The 18,043-nt window shown below is 40.2% G+C and overlaps 1 protein-coding gene across 8 annotated transcripts in view; it reads right to left on the bottom strand.

Moving 5' to 3' along the window:
• MAGI2 (membrane associated guanylate kinase, WW and PDZ domain containing 2) overlaps positions 1 to 18,043 on the bottom strand; it is a 1,226,839-nt gene that overhangs the window by 231,821 nt on the left and 976,975 nt on the right. The window lies entirely within an intron of this gene.

Genomic DNA, 18,043 nt, shown 5'->3' with positions numbered 1-18,043 from the left:
GGGTTTGTCTCTTTGTGGAAGAGAGGAGACATGCTTCTTGGTATTGTGATGTAAAGAGGTTGCATCAGTAACTCTCAGGTTAGCCCAGAGAGGAAATTCTGGGTGGGAGAGAGGTGGGGGGAATGGTTTATTTCCCTTTGTTAGGAGACTCAGGGCATCTGAATCTTGGGGTCCCACAGGGAAGTTTTGGGGGACCCAAGTGTACCAGGCACTGAAATTCCTGGTTGGTGGCAGCCTATCAGATCTAAGCTGGTTATTAAGCTTAGAGGGTTCATGCTAGCTTCTCAGGTTATGAATGCTAAGGTTCAAATCTGAGTAGGAAGCTATGACAGAAGGTCGTAGTGCTCCCATGAATTAGAGACAGAACACATGTTTACCAACTATCTGGAAACTTCTGGCCACGAAGATCTGGATAATGCAGCGCACAATGGAATGCTGTCTCCTGAACCAAAAGGCTGCACAATAAACACAAAAGGGACAAAGAGCATCTCAGGCTATGTAGGAGGATCACAGAAAATGTTAAACAAAACAAAACAAAACAAAACAAAACAAAACAAAACGTAGAGATGGTGTGGATAGACTACCAAAAAGCACATAACAGCATTTCGTATTTGTAGATTGAGACACTGAAAATGTACCAAGTTCATCTAAAGAGCATTTCCTTTCTGCAGCAATCCATGGTTAATTGGAGCACTTGGCTCTACTAGGAAGAGACTCCCACTGATGAGGTTCAAATTAAAAGAGGAATCTCTCAAGGGTATCACCAATAACATTCGTGGACGATGCTGCTGCTGACATGGATGCTTCATGAGATAACCACAATTTATCATATTGGCAAAGAGCAACAACCAATTAACCATTTTTATACATGGGTAATCTAAAATTATAGGGACAGTCACAAAAAGAGATATCGAGGTTTATGAAGTGTAGAAAAGTTTGGTGAAGATACAAAGCTATGGGTTGGTTTGGCTAAATGTGTGTTGGCATCTGTAAAGAGGGCAGACTGGAACAATCAGGTGGCACATAAGTTAACGAAAGTACTATCTGAGATCTCTCTCAGCATCGCCCCTACACATACTTTGGAATCAGGGAACTGTCAGAATTACAACATAAGAAAGTCAAAAAAGAAGTGAGGAAAGAATACTGCAGACGAATAAGAACTACTCTAAGGACAAAACTCAACTTGAAGAATTTGTTCTGAGTTGTTAATATGTAGATGATACTAATAGCACAGTACACTGCTGAAGAGATCGAGTGGGAGAAAAAAAATCTGACCTCCAAACAAGAAAGAGTAATGAATATTAATCAAGACATGGGCAGGATGTACATCCTACAATGTGATAGAGGAAAATATGTGCTGTCCGTGGAAGAGGCAATTGACAAAGAAAAATATAACATCAAAATATGGGGAGTCAGCCAGAGTAAAAGATCATTTGGTTACGATAACAAGCAATGGTTGAGTCTGCAACCCAGACCAAGAAAGCATAAGAAGAGAAGAGATGGTAAATAGCTTAAGAAATGCACAGACATTAGTGGAAAGAGATTAAACCCATTAGCGATTGAAGATTAACAAACTCAGAGCTTGTAGAAAGATACCCCAAAAGAGAGACAGAAAGCCTCATTATGAGTGCACAAGAGCACTCCTTATGCTTTCATTACGTTCAAAACAAAATTAACTGACAGAATTGTTCCCCAAACTGCAGAATGTGTTCTGAAAAGGAAGAGATGGTGGAGCATGTGTTGAGTGCCTGCAGGAGCCTGGTTGGGAAAGAATATATGAACAGACACAATGAGGTCGCCAAGTGTCTGCATTGGAGCTTCTGTGGCAAGTATGGATTTAAACCAACCATGTAGTGTTACAACTACTGAATTGAAAGCACTCTATGGAATGAAGAGGTTAAGATTTTACGGGATCTGGCAATATTCACAGATCAAATGGTGTAAGAAAAGAGGCTGGACTCAGATGCTGTAGAGAAGACAACAAAGACCATGTTAATTGATACTGCCATCCCAGCAGACAAACATAAAAAAGAAAAAAGAAGAGAAGATAGTGAAGTATGAAGAAGATAGCGAAGTATGCTACAAAATGGGGCAATTATGGAAAACTAGAATGACAATATCCCCAGGACCTAACTGGACCAACTAATAAAAGATATTACCTCACACACCTTGTACCTGTAAATGTCCGTTACTTTACAAACATCAAGAACATTCCCTGTCACTAAGAGCTCTGATAAACAGAAAACTTAGATAAAAATCTCTGGTAAAAAAAGCTTATAAATTATCTCAAGAAAGTAAGGATTAGGAGGCCTGATACCAGGAAGTACTTAGCACTACTGAGAAGAGCTGAGGCCCAGATCCGTAAAGGTACTTAGGCATCTATCTGCCTCTTGAGGCACCAATGTCCACCACTTAGGTGCCGCTGATATTTCCCAAACAATTACTCATTTGCAACTTAACCTTGCAGGTACCTAAGTCCCCATAACACCTAAGTTTCTGCTGGTTTGCACTTATAAAGCTCCCTATGCACCGACATCACCCAACAAGCTGCTTGGAGCCCCAGCTCAAGCCAAAGCCTTGGAGGCCCAAAGCTGGATTCTCAAACTAGGAGGGTGAATGCCTATCTTGCTAGCAGTGTCCGATTCTATAGACATGCTCAGATCATGTCCAATGCTTGTTATCTGCCAGCCCCCAGATCAGGAGAGGCAGCAGAGTGCCAATACAAAAGACAGCTGGCAGGCACAGGGAAATGAAAGGTGAGTGTGAGGGGGGTATCAAGCATGAGCAGGAGACAGAGAGACTGCATTGGTTGCTTGGGCATGGCTACTTACAGAGCTGAACTGGCTCTAGGAGAGGGTTTGCACTTGGGGATTCCAAGCATAGATTCATAGATTTTAAAGCCAGGATGGACCTTCGTAGTTATCTATTCTGACCTCCTGCATGACGCAGGCCATAAAACTTCCCCGGAATAATTCTTGTTTGAACTACAGCATATCTTTTATTATAAAATTGCCAGTGATGGAGAATCCACCACAACTCTTGGTAAATTGTTCCAATGGTTAATTACCCTCACTGTTAAAAAATTATGTCATATTTGCAGTCTGAATTTGTTTGGCTTCAACTTCCCTCCATTAGATGTTATATTTCGTATGCTAGAATGAAGAGTCCATTATCAAATTTTTCCCCATGTAAGTACGTATAAACTGTAATTAAGTCAACTCTTCATCTTTTCTTTGTTAAGCTAAATAGACTCAAGGAGCTCAGTCTATCACTATAAGGCATGTTTCTAAATCTTTAATCATTCTCATGGCTCTTCTCTGAACCCTCTCCAATTCATCAACATTATTCTTGAATTGTGGGCACCAGAACTGGACACAGGATTCCAACAGCAGTTGCACCAATGCCAAATAAAGAGGTCAAACAATCTTACTCGAGATTCCCCCGTTTCTGCATCCAAAGATCGCATTAGCCCTTTAGGCCATAGTGTTGCACTGGGAGCTCATGTTCAGCATATTACCACTATGGCTTTCAAGTCCTTTTCACAGTCACAGCTTCCAAGGATAGAGGGAGAGTCCTATCTCTGGCCCATCAGCGAGGTGCACCAGGGCAGCCAATGAGGCCCTCTCCTAAGCATTTCACCCCTGGCTAGATTAGGCAGCTCCCCACTCAGCTGGTCAGCTTGTGAAAATCCCTTTCTTAGGTGCCTAATTCTCCCCATGCATTGTATGGGGAGCCAGGACACTCGGGTCAAGGCTGAAAATTCCACTAGGCAGCAGGGCCCTTAGGGGTGAGGTGGGGCAACACTGAACAGGGCATTGCCAAAGTACCTTAGAGGCACCTCTGTTTAGATCCTTAAACTCCTTTTAAAGTCAATGGGATTGGAGGGTCTCCAGTGCCTCTCAGAAGACCATAGCATCTTGCTACACAGTCCCATGCACTAAGACGCACCCCAATTCAGCAAAATACTTACATAGGTGTGGAACTTTTAGCATGAGTAGGCTCACTGTCTTGAATGGCTGTACTTCAGTGCTTAAAGTTAACCACAGGTTTAAATATATTGCTGAACTGGGAGCTCAATGCTGAGTTACACATTTAACCCATGATATCATGGGAATTAACACTGTACTTGGTGCTAATTTATTATACTCTGGGAATTAACATGACATTTCTCCTGGTAATTTTTGAGGTGTCTCAAAATTGCATAATTTATACTGATAACGGAGAAAACTTTTTGTATTAAAATTTGGTTGCAAATATAGTTGATGGAAAACATAGAAATGAAAAACATTTAATAATGTATTAATCTCTATTTTCTTTATGCTAATCAAACAATGCTACTTTGATATTGGCTGACTGGTCAAAACCATATAAACGCCAAGTAGCAGATGTTACAACTTGGAAACATTAACTGAACTTTTCCTTTTTTAATTAAAAAAGAGCAACTCGGACTAGCCTTTGTAAAATCAATTTTATAATAAATTCTAAAGTAGAATGCATCATGCTTACAGCAGGTGTCTGAAATATCACACTTTTGGACTTTGATGCTGAGCAGTCCAGTTGGAAAACTGCTGTTTAAAATATACTGCAAAGTTTCAAACAGATTGTGTCAGCTCAGCATCTTAAATGATTAAACCAAACTTCTATGAGTAGCAATCTAATAGACACACAGAGCACCTAAATATCAATTATTATAAATGCAGAATCCAGTGATTATGTCTCAAAGTTACATCTGATTCAGACCCATTATTTAAATAAAGGTAGAAATAATACTATAAACAATTGCATCTCTTATATAATAGATAGCTGCACTTCTTCATGCAGAGACCATAGATACAATTGAGCATGATCTAGAAAATAGCCTCAGCCTGATACACAGAAGATAGCTAGAATGAAACATGCTAACAAATAACTTTACCAAAGAAACAGAGACCCTTTTTGAAAGTGTCATTGCTATCCTAGACTAGATTTATAACTATTATACAAAAAGTAGGAATTTTTAATTTATTTTTCCCCTCTGCCCCACATTTTAATATTAAAATGAACAGAAAAGCATAAAGAAATTATCCCAGAGAATGAATCAGGCAAATATTGTTGTGTAAAATGTCTGAAAGTGCAACACTGTACAAATTTCTCACTGAATTTAACAGAAGAGTATCAAGAAAGTCTCTGGTAAACTAAATTACATAAGGTCAAATATAGGGCCACATCCTTCAATAGAAAGAAGATTTGGGGCCTATTTCAAAGCCAATTAAAGTCAATAGGAGTCTTTACACTGATTACAGTGTGCTTTGGCTCAGGCCCTTGGCCCTTAGTGAAGAAAAGCCATGTGCATTGTACATGAGGCCAAGACTCAAATGAGAAACCTTGTGTTCTCTAGCTACAATGTGAACTGTGTTTAAAAAATACCTGAGCAGGAAGGTGTTCTTGGTATATTTTTGCAGTGAATACAATCCAGTGAAGTGGTTTAGATAGAATTAGATTTCAATGCTTGGGCATTGTGGTATTAGGAGATTTTGTTCTGTTAATTCTCAACCATGGCTGGTTTTCCCATTGTGAATCATGATACAACTGGTAGTAAAATTTGAATAATTTTGGTATATATATGGTCCTTAGGGCACCTTCTGTTAGCCAGTATCATTGATTCAGAAATGAAGACTCATATACAGCACAGCTACCCTGTTCATAATGGGGTCTTTCCACATGGACTTTCTGGCAGGGGATTATGTTTATTAGGGAATATTAATAGCTTATTAAAATGGTAGCTGCAATTGGGAAGCCAGTTTAGAGACTTTTAAATGTATATTGATGATCATATTGGGTAGAATCCTGTGCCTATTGAAGTTAATGGCAAAACTCTCGGTGACTTCAATGAGGCTACAATTTCACCCACTGGCTATTAAGATTGCTTAGCAAACTACTGTGTCAATGGACATTATCATTCTCAATGGAATACTGGGCTAGATGGTCCTCGGTCTGCCCCGATATGGGCATTCTTATGTTCTTACGAATTTAGTCAGGACAGAGGGGAATCGAAACTGTTAAAGATTGCTTAACAAAGAAATCAAAGAAATGTAGGACTAGAGGAGACGTCAAGAGGTCTACTCCCTCCATCTGTGCTGAGGCAGGACAAAATATACCTAGACTATCTCTGACAGGTGTTTGTCTAGCCTAGTGTTAACCAATGACAGGGATTCCACAACATCCTTTGGTAATCTACTCCAGTGCTCAACTATCCTTAAAGTTAGAAAGATTTTTCTAATATCTAACTTAAATCTCTTCTGCTGCAATTGAACCAATTACTTCTTGTCCTACCTTCAGTGGACATGGAGAACAATTGATCATTGTCCTCTTAACATATCTGAAAACTGTTATCAGGTTCCCTTCGCAGCCTTAGTAACGCGAAACATGCCCTTTTTAAATATAGTCAAGACTCAGTTTTATCTCTTTTCTGAAGATAGCATCCATAAAAGCCCCTACCATGAACTGGTCCTCACTAACTTCACTTCCAGTACCACTTAAGAGTTCTTCAGAGATCTCATGTCCAAGCAGAGACCCAGCCAGGTCCTGCTTGACATTTGAGAACTGATGGGTTTGCAGCAAATAATGGAATGACTTCAGGCCAGTAACTTCCAACTATTGTTATCTTTTACTCACTGAAATAAGCTATCTTGCTTTTCTGCAGACTGACTCCATTTATCCACCGGCTTACATATAATAGCATAGCACAAGGCTCCTACCAGCACTATTAATGAATTCTCAGAGAATTCACCTAAAAAAAGAGACGGCAATTTAGTTTTCTTACTGTCTCTGTCTTTGCTTCTGCAAGTACTGTCAGTTAAGCTAAATAAAGCTACAGTAGATGTGAGGCACACTGATGCTGATTGCAATTCAAGAGGGATTTATCTGAGACCAAAAGAATTCTAAAATTCCTTCCATTAGGAGCTCAGATAGAATCAACTACATTCTCAGGAGCAAATGGCTGCTGCTTAATCTCACAAAATACATCTGTGTTTAAAGATGCTACACTTTACTTTTTAAAAGCACTAGTCATTTTTTTATGTCAGAATTATCAGTTATAATAGAATCTGGAAGGCAATTTATGTAACTGCTGCATAAAGTTTAACACAATTATTAAGTCTTTGTGAACACTGAAACTGTCCTGCTGGATCAGATCTGTGGACCATCTAGAGCAGTATTCTGACTCTGACAGTGGACAATGCAAGAAGCTTTAGAAGAAGGGGACTTTTTCTTTATAATCTCTATCAGATAGAGGCTTGCTTATTCCCTGGAGCATGAGGATTTATATCCGTAAAAATAATTCCTCTTAGCTAATATAACCATGGGTGTTTCCACTGTATACCACATGTAAAGCATCAGAGTATCAAGACTAAAAACAATTTAGAAAGCTGACAAAGAGCTGGTTTAGCATATGATCTAGTACAGGGGTTTTCAAATTGCATTGCATCGTGACCCCCTTCTGACAACAAAAATTACCACAAGACCCCAGGAGGGTGGGACTGAAACCTGAGCCCAAGCCACATTGCCCTAGGGGGAGGGGCCAAAGCCAAAGACCAAAGGCTTCAGACCTAGGTGCGGGCTTGTAACCTGAGCCTCGCCATCCAGGGCTGAAACCCTTGATCTTTGGCTTTGGCCCCAGGCGGTGGGGCTCGGGCTTTGACTCTGGGTGGTGGGGCTCCAGCTTTGGCCTTGGGCAGTTCCCTGGGTCCCAGAAAGTCTAATGTCAGGCCTGCTACCCCAATAAAACAGGGTTTGGACTCACTTTGGGGTCCCGACCCACAGTTTGAGAACTGTGATCTAATACGTCTACTTTCTTATGTATGCCTGTCATCAGCATATATGAACAGGAAATCTGTCCTGATATCTTGTTAGGCTTTTTCTCAGTAATAATAAATACTAATTATTAATTATAATAAGTACTAATTACGATAAATGTTTTGTCTCAAAGTGCTTTACAAATCTCTGAAATAAAAATTCTTGTCCTTTCAGCAATGGGGAAGCTGGTACAGAGATGTTAAGTAACTAGCTCAGTAAAACATTTGCTAACTGTTACCACACACTTACTGAACATATTGCTCTTTCTAAATATAAGGGGGAAATTGTCTGAAAATAGCAATTTGCACATTAAATTCCAAATTAGCAAAGGGGCCTGAGCTCAGCCTTTACATTTGCACCTGTAAACAACAATTTTGCTTGCAAATGGGTAATCTGATATTAAAACACTAACATCAGACTACTTGATTAATGTACAAAATTTCTATTTGGTTACACAAATTCACAGGTTTCGCATACAGGTGATCACACACACAATTGCTGCAAAATGAAAAACAGCTTTTAAAAGCCTCGCGATGGACATTTGAGGTTAGTTCGTAAATGTGAATGTCATAAAATTCTTACATGCTAGCAGAACAAGATTATAAAAAAATCAAATACTTAAAACAGAAAATGTAATATGTACTACTAAAATGAAAACAAAGGAAGAATGAATGCACAGAAACACAGAAGTACAGAACTGGAAGGGATCTCCATAGGTCATCTAATCCAGTCCCCTCACTCAAGGCAGGACTATGTAATAACTAGACCAGTGGTCCCCAACCTTTTTCATCTGGCGGGAGCCAGACGATGAGTCATGGAGGATAGTGGCGGCGGATGAGCGTCTGCCGAAATGCTGCCGACAAGCGGCAATGTCATTAGGTATTGCCGCCGACCAGCAGCATCATCCAGAGGTGTCGCCGCCGAAATGCTGCCGAAAATCAGCGGCATTTCGGCAGTGACGCCTCTGGATGATGATGCTTGTCGGCGGCATTTCGGCAGATGCTCGTCTGCTGGCCAGTACGCAGGCGCACTCAGACACCCCGGCGGGTGCCATGGTGCCCACAGGCATCACGTTGGGGACCCTGAACTAGACCATTCCTGATAGGTGTTTGTCTAACCTGTTCTTAAAAACCTCCAATGACTGAGAACAGACAACCTTCCTACTAATTTGTTCCAGTGCTTAGTTACCCAGACAGTTAAGAAGTTTTTCCTAATGTTCAACCTAAATCTCCCTTGCTGCAATTTAAGCTCATTGCTCAGAGGCAATGCATAGAGGGGACAAGTGTCCCCACAACCCAATTTCTGAGAGTGCTGAGCTGCCCTTGCACGGCTTGCTCTGCTCAGCCCATCAAGAGGGGAGGGAGGCTCTATTCCTCTTCTGCTGTTCCTCCCCTCGGCACTTCCAGCTTGCTTGGCCCCTCCCTCGGCAGCTGGGCCTGGGCAGGGAGCTGAGGGGATGGTATGGAGTCTCTACTCATGCCAGCTAATTCCACTCAGGGTCACTGTCTATAAGACAGCCCAGCTGAGGGGCGGGGGGGGTTGTCCACCCCCTCCGCTCCCCACCCAGACCTGGCTGCTGGGGAAATGGGCCAAGAAAGCCGGAAATGTGCTGAGGATTGGGGGACTCCAGCTTGCACAGCCCCTATCCCGATCAAATTCTCAACCAGTTCCTCCTTAGTTGTCAAAATCAAATCTAGGGTAACCTCTTCCCCAGTTGCTTTCTCCTCCTTCTGAAATAAAAAATGGTCTCCAATGCATTCCCAAGAACTTGTTGGATAATCTGTGCCCTGCTGTATTATTTTCCTAACAGATGTTTGGATAGTTGAAGTCCTCCATTACCAAAAATCCTGTGCTTTGGATGATTTTGTTAGTTGTTTATAAAAACCTCATCCACCTCTTCTTCCTGGTTAGGTAATTTGTAATAGACCCTTACAATGACACCACCCTTGTTTTTCACTCCTTTCAATCTTACCCAGAGACTTTCAACAAGTCTCTATGTGCTATTTCCAGCTCAGCCTCAGTCAAGTATATATATCTTTGATATGCAAGGCAACACCTCCCCTTCTCATAGAATCATAGGACTGGAAGGAACCTTGAGAGGTCAACTAATCCAGTCTCTTGCACTCATGGCAGGACTAAGTATTATCTAGATCATTCCTTACAGGGGTTTGTCTAACCTGCTCTTAAAAATCTCCAGTGATGCAGATTCCACAACCTCCCTAGGCAATTTATTCCAGTGCTTAACCACTCTAATAGGTAGGAATATTTTCCTAATGTCCAACCAAAACAGCTCATTGCTTCTTGTCCTATCCTCAGAGGTTAACAAAACATTTTTTCTCCCTCCTCCTTGTAACAACCTTTTATGTACTTGAAAACCATTTTCATGTCCCCTCTCAGTCTTCTCTTCTCCAGACTAAACAAACCCAATTTTTTCAAAATTTTCAGGGTTTCAATTTTTCCTAATAGGTCATGTTTTCTAGACCTTTAAAACATTTTTGTTACTCTTCTCTGGACTTTCTCCAATTTGTCCACATCTTTCCTGAAATATGGAACCCATAACTGTACACAATACTCCAGCAGAGGACTAATCAGCACAGAGTAGAGCAGAAAAATTCTTTCTTGCTTACCATACTCCCACTAAGACATCCCAGAATGATGTTTGCTTTTTTTTTGCAAGAATGTTACATTGCTGGAAGCTTGTGGTCCATTATGACCCCCAGATCCCTTTCTGCACTTCCTAGACAGTCATTTCCTATTTTGTATATGTGCAACTGATTGTGCCTTCCTAATGGAGTACTTTGTATTTGTCTTTCTTGAATTTCATCCTATTTACTTCAGGCCACTTCTCCAGTTTGTTTTGAATTTTAATCCTATCCTCCAAAGCACTTGCAACCCCTCCCAGCTTAGAATTGTCTCCAAACTTCATAAGTGTACTTTCTATGCCATTATCTAAATCATTGCCTGTCTTTCCTGAGCAAGCTGTACCCTTCTATACCAATATTCTAGTCATGTGTATTATCCCACCAAGTCTGTGATGCCAGGTATGTTACAGTTGTGAGTATTCACTAGTATTTATAGTTCTTTATTGCTCATACTTCTTACATGAGTATACAGACATCTACGATACTGAGTCGATTTACCCTCTATGTTTCCTCTTGTCTCTCCTTTGTCCCTGCTATAATTGCCCATGGTCCTTCCAGATTCTGACCTTTCTCCCAGGTCTCCATGTTTTTGACTTATCTGTGGGCTTTTGTCTCTTGCTTCCTATTGAATGTAGTTGAAAGCCCTCTTCACTAGGCATTAGTGATGATATTGAAAAAGATAGGTTAGATTATTAAATTTGACATTACATTATAAAGTTCTCCTTTTCCCTGACATCAGGCTACATAGAAAACAGCTTCTTTCCCACTTCTTGATAGTTCTTATTGTTAAGCAATAACACACTCTTTGTCACTATTCTTGAATGAAAGGGTACATTAGATGATCATGAGTACTACTATTCTCACCAGACATTTTTGCTTGTTCAGACAAATATAAAGCCAGATCATGTGAGAGACATATTAATAACATTTCATACAAGAAAATTGTTTCTGCAAATGGAGCACTTTTGGTAACTACAGAGTTCAATAAATGTTGCTTTTAATGGAACTGGCAAATTGCAAACCTTGCTAAATTTGACCTGATAAAGGCGAGGTTATACAATAATGTATTTATCTTCCACTGAGCTAAGTTACATCTCTTGACCTAGGAGTCTGCAGATATATTATCATGATTTCAGATGGAGGAGTTAAGCTAATGGATTTATGAGAGTTGTAGTTCTTCATGCACTGGCATTCCATATGACAACAGAAACAGCAAAATGGGACAAAATTGTCTGAATATAACCATGTATCTCTTCTTTCTAGAGAAAGGAACACATTGTTATCATCCAAAAAAAGCCTTACAATTCTAAGAACTCTAATTTTGCTTTGTAAAATATGTAACAAAAACATGTGATATGCAATTTTTCATTTATGCTTTTGGCACTTTTGGACATTTTTTTCATAATTCCTGACCTTTAGTTATGTCTAGGAACTTATTCTGACATTGGAAATAAGAGAGTGGAAATTAAAACTCTCGCTAATGTAGCTAAGTGTAAATTACTACCCATCTGTGAAAGGTTATTTTAAGGAAAATAAGCACAGAAAAATGTGCATGAAAGAGAGGATACATATTATATAATGGTTCATATTTCAAATCCTATCTGTGTTTATCACATTTGCCATTTTAATTCTTAATTTATTATATTTTATGGTGTAGTGGCTCTAAACATGTAATTATCTTGTGCTCTGGTGAGGATAAGGGAGCTATGATCAATAACAGTACGTCCCCATTAGCTTTGATGGTAGAGGCCTGTGTTCTTGATACTGAAGGACCAGGGTTGTACAATCTCCGCTATCTCTGATTTATATAACAGTGCCAATTATTCACAGCAAATAAATCATTTCAGTTTGATGTGTCCTCCACCTGGGACTTCTGTCCTGGATCTCTTTGTTTGTACTATGGTCTCTGTTCCCAGTTAAGAAAGGTTCACTGATTTACCTGCAAACACCTTTGGTTTCTAGGCTGCATGAAAACATCTCATCATAACAGAATGAAGGGGGCCAGAGGTGAGGTGGCCAGAAACACAGACAGTAAATGTATTACACTGGTGGGCAATCACGGGTACACACATTCAAACAATACAGTCAGCAGACTGCATATGCAACTTCTCAGTCTCTGTAAACCCATGTTTCCATAGAGAGAGCTGAAAGCAGGGTCAGCGCTTCCATTTAGGCGACCTAAGCGGTTGCCTAGGGCACCAGGATTTGGAAGGGCGTCAGACTGCTCCGGTGGACCTCCCGCAGGTGTGCCTGTGGAGGGTCCGTTGGTCCCGTGGCTCCGGTGGAGCATCTGCAGGCACACCTGCGGCAGGTCGACCAGAGCCGCAGGACCAGTGGACTGTCTGCAGGGATGCCTGCAGCAGGTCAACCGGAGCCGCGGGACCAGTGAGCCGGCCCTGCGCCTAGGGCGCCAAAAACCCTGGCGCCGCTCCTGGCTGAAAGAGTACCTCTAATAGATTGGCCAGTAGATATAACATATATTATACACGTGAACACACACCTGCTCATGTGTATAATATATGTTACATCCAACAGAGGGTGGTACTATATATAGTCCCACAAACCAGTGCATAACACGTTCAGTGAATTTTATGCCCTAAAATCTGAGTGTCCCAAGTCACAGTTTGCCAACCCTAGGGCCAACTGTGCAGCATTATCTGTGCAGCATCTGTTTCAGAACAGAAATACTTGCCACAAACTGTCTATGTCTAATATGAGCCATCTCATATTGCTAAACATATCTTTTAGCACATGAAATGAAGGAAGAACGTTCTGCCTCTCCAAAACCCCATTACATTTCTACATGTTAACATGGTTATTGAAGAAAACAAAATAAAAATGTTGAGTTTAATATTCATGTTGCTCACATTACAGGGCAGAAATTGAATCATTTATACTATTAAATCTTGAATTCCATGGATATTTTATATGGCCCAGAGTTCAGGCACATAAAGATGTCTATAAAAATAGCTATATTAGAAAAAGGCTAGTAGATATTTAAATGGTCTGTTTAAATTAGGTCTTGTTCTGCTATTTTTCTGATGGTTTACAAATCCACATATGGGAGCAATTAATTGGGCAAGGGAGAGTAAATTAGCCCTAGCTTGCAAAGTACTTAGGATCCGATATTCTTTTGTTGCTTTATAAAGATGGTAAGAATGAATCAATGTACAGCTGCTTTGATGGATAAAGGTGACTGAAAACACTACAGCATCTTGAAGTATGAGGTTAAATTAGGATTAAAGCGAGAGCCAGAGTCCGTTCAATTCCATTTGTGCTGGTAAAGAAAAAATAAAATCATCCAAATGAAGTCAGACCGTGTGTGCGAGGTAGAGACATTGAGTTCCTGGGTAAAATTTTCTACAGAGCATCAGTGACTTAAAAATCCAACTCTGTTTTCAAAAGTGACTTAGACACATAGGAGTTTAAGTTTAATTGAAATTCAATTGAAATTAGGCCCCCAAGTGTCTGAGTCACTTTTTAAAATGGGAGTTAGATACCTAAAAACTTTTGAGGATCTTGGCCTGAGGCAAAAGTTTTTTCAACAAACTACCTTTATGCAAGACATTAATGAAAAACAGACTTTATTCCAGATGACACAGAGCATTAAGGAAACTAAATTAACAGCTCTCTTGTTATTTTTACTGGTGATCAGACCGGAGAGGAAGGGAATCAGGGAGGACTGGGAGTCTGGACTAAATGCACACGTGACTCAGATAAGAGCAGCATGGGAGAGTCTGGAATGGATTAGGAGAAGGGCAGAGATGGGAGCAGGATGCATCAGAGAAGAGGGCAGGGAGGAGATCCATGCCTAAAGAAAAAGAATGGAGAGAGAAAGAAGACATCCATATGCAAAGTTGAGAAGAGAAACTGGGTAAATTTCTGGTTCCACTGAAGTCCATGGCAAAAGCCTGGTTGACTTCAACAGGTTCAGGATTTCACCCAGGGAGAAAGGCAGAGACACAGAAGAAAGAAAACAAGCATATAGAGCACAAACACATTGTCACAGCCAGGTGGTTGGCAGTCAGACCTAGTAGTCAGAGCCAATGTCCACAGTCATGAGACAGCAGTCAAGAGTTGGATGGATCAGGATTCCAAGGGGTCAGAGGCAAGAGACAAACTGGAGATCAGAACCATGAGTCCGATTTCAAGAATCATGCTGGGTAGGGATGCCAAGAAATTAAGCCATGGGAGTGAGAAGCTCAAGGCAATCCAGAAGCACACAGTCTGAAGCAGAGTGGAGCCCAGTTGTTCAGACAGCTTCCTGTTCCTGCTGCTGGCTTATATAGGGCCAGCAAGCCAATCAACCACTCTAGTACTCCACCAATCAGACATCAGAGCAGAGCCTCGCTCTGGGTCTGGGCTTTGTAGGTCTCAGGTAAGCAATTGTCAGCTGGCTGCTGGAGGAGGGTTGGAGTGCGGCCATTCCCATGAATCCTGTGGACCCAGGATTGAGACCCATGGATCATGACACAAATTTACTTTTGGTAATGTTTGAGGATTTAGTCACAAGGGGCTGAATACTCAAAATCAATAGATGTTAGGAGCCTAACTCCTTTTGAGTATTCAGCCCAGGGTTGGCTACCTACCATAAACAGGTTATGTGAAGGGTTAATAACAGATGTTTTGTTTTGCTTCCCCTGCACCACCACTAGTAACTTAAATATTGTCAGTAGAGATGGGCCCAAAACAAAACCCTAGGGAATGGTGTTTAGATGCTAATCTAGACCCATATCTCTGTAACATACTGGTCCAAAACCTCACATCCGGACAATCACAAACTGTGTGTGATGTTTGAAATCCAGATCTAAGTTTTGCAATCAGGTCTATCTCTGGCCTGGTTTTCACAAAATGCACAAGATGTAGCAATATTCTTGGTACTGAGAAAATAAAAAAAGTATGAAGAAAATGCAATAAAAACAGAAACCACATGAGGATTTGAATTCAATAATTTTGAAATAAAAGCAGGTACTTTATCCAGAGTCTTGGTTAACTCATTGGGAATTTACAGGGATTATTTTTGCCACTGGAGAGAGCTCACATTGTATAAAGGCAATAGAAACATTGAGAAGTATAAAGAAAAATTAATTTAAGAGAGATGAACACAAAGACTATGAAGTTCAAACAAAGTGCATCTTCTTCCTTAGGTCATATTACTAATAACTGGTCACATGTGAAGTTTAATGAACGGCATACTTTAAAAAAATGAAAGTGAACAAGATAAGATCTTCTTCATAGTATACAGGGCATTATTAAATAATTACATATAAAATAATGTTATGTAACTTTTTGCAGTATTGCCAATCTCAAGCATTTGAAGTCATGAGGCAGGCCCTGAAAAATTAAAAGATTGGCAAAAAAAATGAGATTTTTAAAACTAAATTTGGTATTCTCTTTGATTACTTTCCGGTTATTGAGCCTTTAGGGTGCACTCTGGTCACATTTTCAAGCAGTTCTCTGCAAACAAGAGGGCTAGAAACTCACTTCTTTAAGAGGAAAGCTGAGATTCTCAAGTAATCACTTGACTCCAGAAGCCAAATAAATAGAGACTCATAATAAAATTGTGAGAGTTGGCAACAGTATGTATCAAAGGTAGTAAGAAAGGTAAAATCATAAAATTAATTTTTCCTTTTATCTCATAAATCCAGAGTTTTTGGCTTTAGTCACATGGTAGGCAGGGTTTTTGTGGGGAAGGACAGGCGTGTGTCTCCATGGCCACTAATCCAACCAATGGCCTCACATAACATCCCTAGACCCTAGTTTTACTTATTCAAAGTGGTAGGTACACTGAATTTGCATAACTCTCCATCTCCCACTGCCAGCCTATTTGCAGTAAGGAGCCTACAGTCATCACCATGGAGGGCAAATGTCAACTTTCAGTAGCAGGGAGGCCTTGATTGGGCTTCCTTGCTAAGGTATATTTCATCCCAAAACAATAAAGATTCAGCACCTATTATTGCTGCAGCAACTGCAAATCTTCGGTTTTGCAAGAATCTTGACTTTGTATAGACTAATAACAGTTGTCCCCCTGAGATGGGCACAGTTATTACTTTGACACAAGAGGCAAGAAAAGTGTATCATAGGAGGTACTGTTTTTTAGAAACACACAAGAAAAGTACATTTATATAAAAAGCCTTATTCTTCACCCAACACTTATTTAACTTACAAAGTAGATTTGTGTCCCATAATGGTTTAGAAACACAGGACGATTTAAAATAATAGGCATGCAAACAATCTATTTTCTGAAATGGCTCCAAGGAGGACTATTTGGCAGAACATGAAGTGCAACATATCTGAAGGTGAGCAGACTATGAAAAGGGTGTCTCAGGAACAGGAAGCACAGTTCAGGACACATGCAAAGGAGTGGGAATGAGGAAATCTGGGTTATTTGCTGCAGACCTGTTTTATAAACCTTATGTTTTTAAATATCCCTGTTTCTCAGTTTACCCATTTATAATATGAAAATAACAACACATCCCTACCTCACAGGGATGTTGTGTGAGGCACAATTCATTAACCTGAAACTCTTGGTTTATTTTACTCAGGTGATAACTTTGATAATCAGGGAGCTGCGGGGAATCAACTAAGGGCAAAATTTAGCTCAATATGTACTTTAATGCATATACATATCAGATTTATTGAAATAATAATTCTGTGTTTTGAAATTCTCTCACCTTTACTCCTTAATTTCCTTTCATTTGTGTTTTTCTTATGCTAGACAATCCATTTCACCTTGTATTTGGCAGCGATATTCTAAGCACATTTCCCAGACCTGAAGAATTCTGTGTAAGCTTTAAAACCTCATCTCTTTCAGCCATAGAAGTTTGTTCACTGAAATACATTACCTCACCCACCTTGCCTCTCAATAAATGTTTACAACAACCACCATCAATGTTGCAACTGACCAATCATGCAGTTTCAGTATCAGGCTCTAGTTTAGTTGAAAAGACACTCAACCATTCCACTCAGATTATTTCATAGGAATCCTGCTTCAAGTCTTAATCAAAGTATGCTGGGTCATAACAACGTGCAAAGCCCTCTGCTGCAAATTAGGGAACATGAAGATCAAGGCACAGTTCAAGAGTAATTCATTGGTTTTACTGTTAACAGGATTAATTAGTCTCTTCTGAGTATGTCTCTGATGCACCATTTCTTCTATTAATTAGCTTCTTGAATTTTAACCTTGCATACCAAATTGCATTTTGAGATTGACATCAACAATGCGACTAAAGTTCAAGCTGATAGAACAGTAACAAGATTTTACAAAAAATAAATCTATATTTTAATTTGTTATATCTGCTGGCTGCCACTCTTTACTTGGCATCAGAAACCTTCCACCATTTTAATGGCATGTTTTGTGCAAGAAGGGCAAATTCAGAACCTCTACAATTCCTATTTGCATGGTCTTACAGCACCAGGAGTAGTTTGAGGTGGTATATCCCGACATGTTATGGTCCGGGTTATTCCATTCCCCACAAAAATCTGCAGAAATGAGGACTGAGGGAGTAAATCTGCAAGGATCCCCATACGGTGTGCTCTACATGTGTGTACACGGGGCTTTTCCCTAC

The sequence above is a fragment of the Chelonoidis abingdonii genome, chromosome 1, assembly GCF_003597395.2.
Source record: "Chelonoidis abingdonii isolate Lonesome George chromosome 1, CheloAbing_2.0, whole genome shotgun sequence".
NCBI classification, from domain to species: Eukaryota; Metazoa; Chordata; order Testudines; family Testudinidae; genus Chelonoidis; species Chelonoidis abingdonii.
The sequence above is the reverse complement of the archived record's forward strand: the minus strand, read 5'-3'. Positions and strand labels throughout refer to the sequence as shown.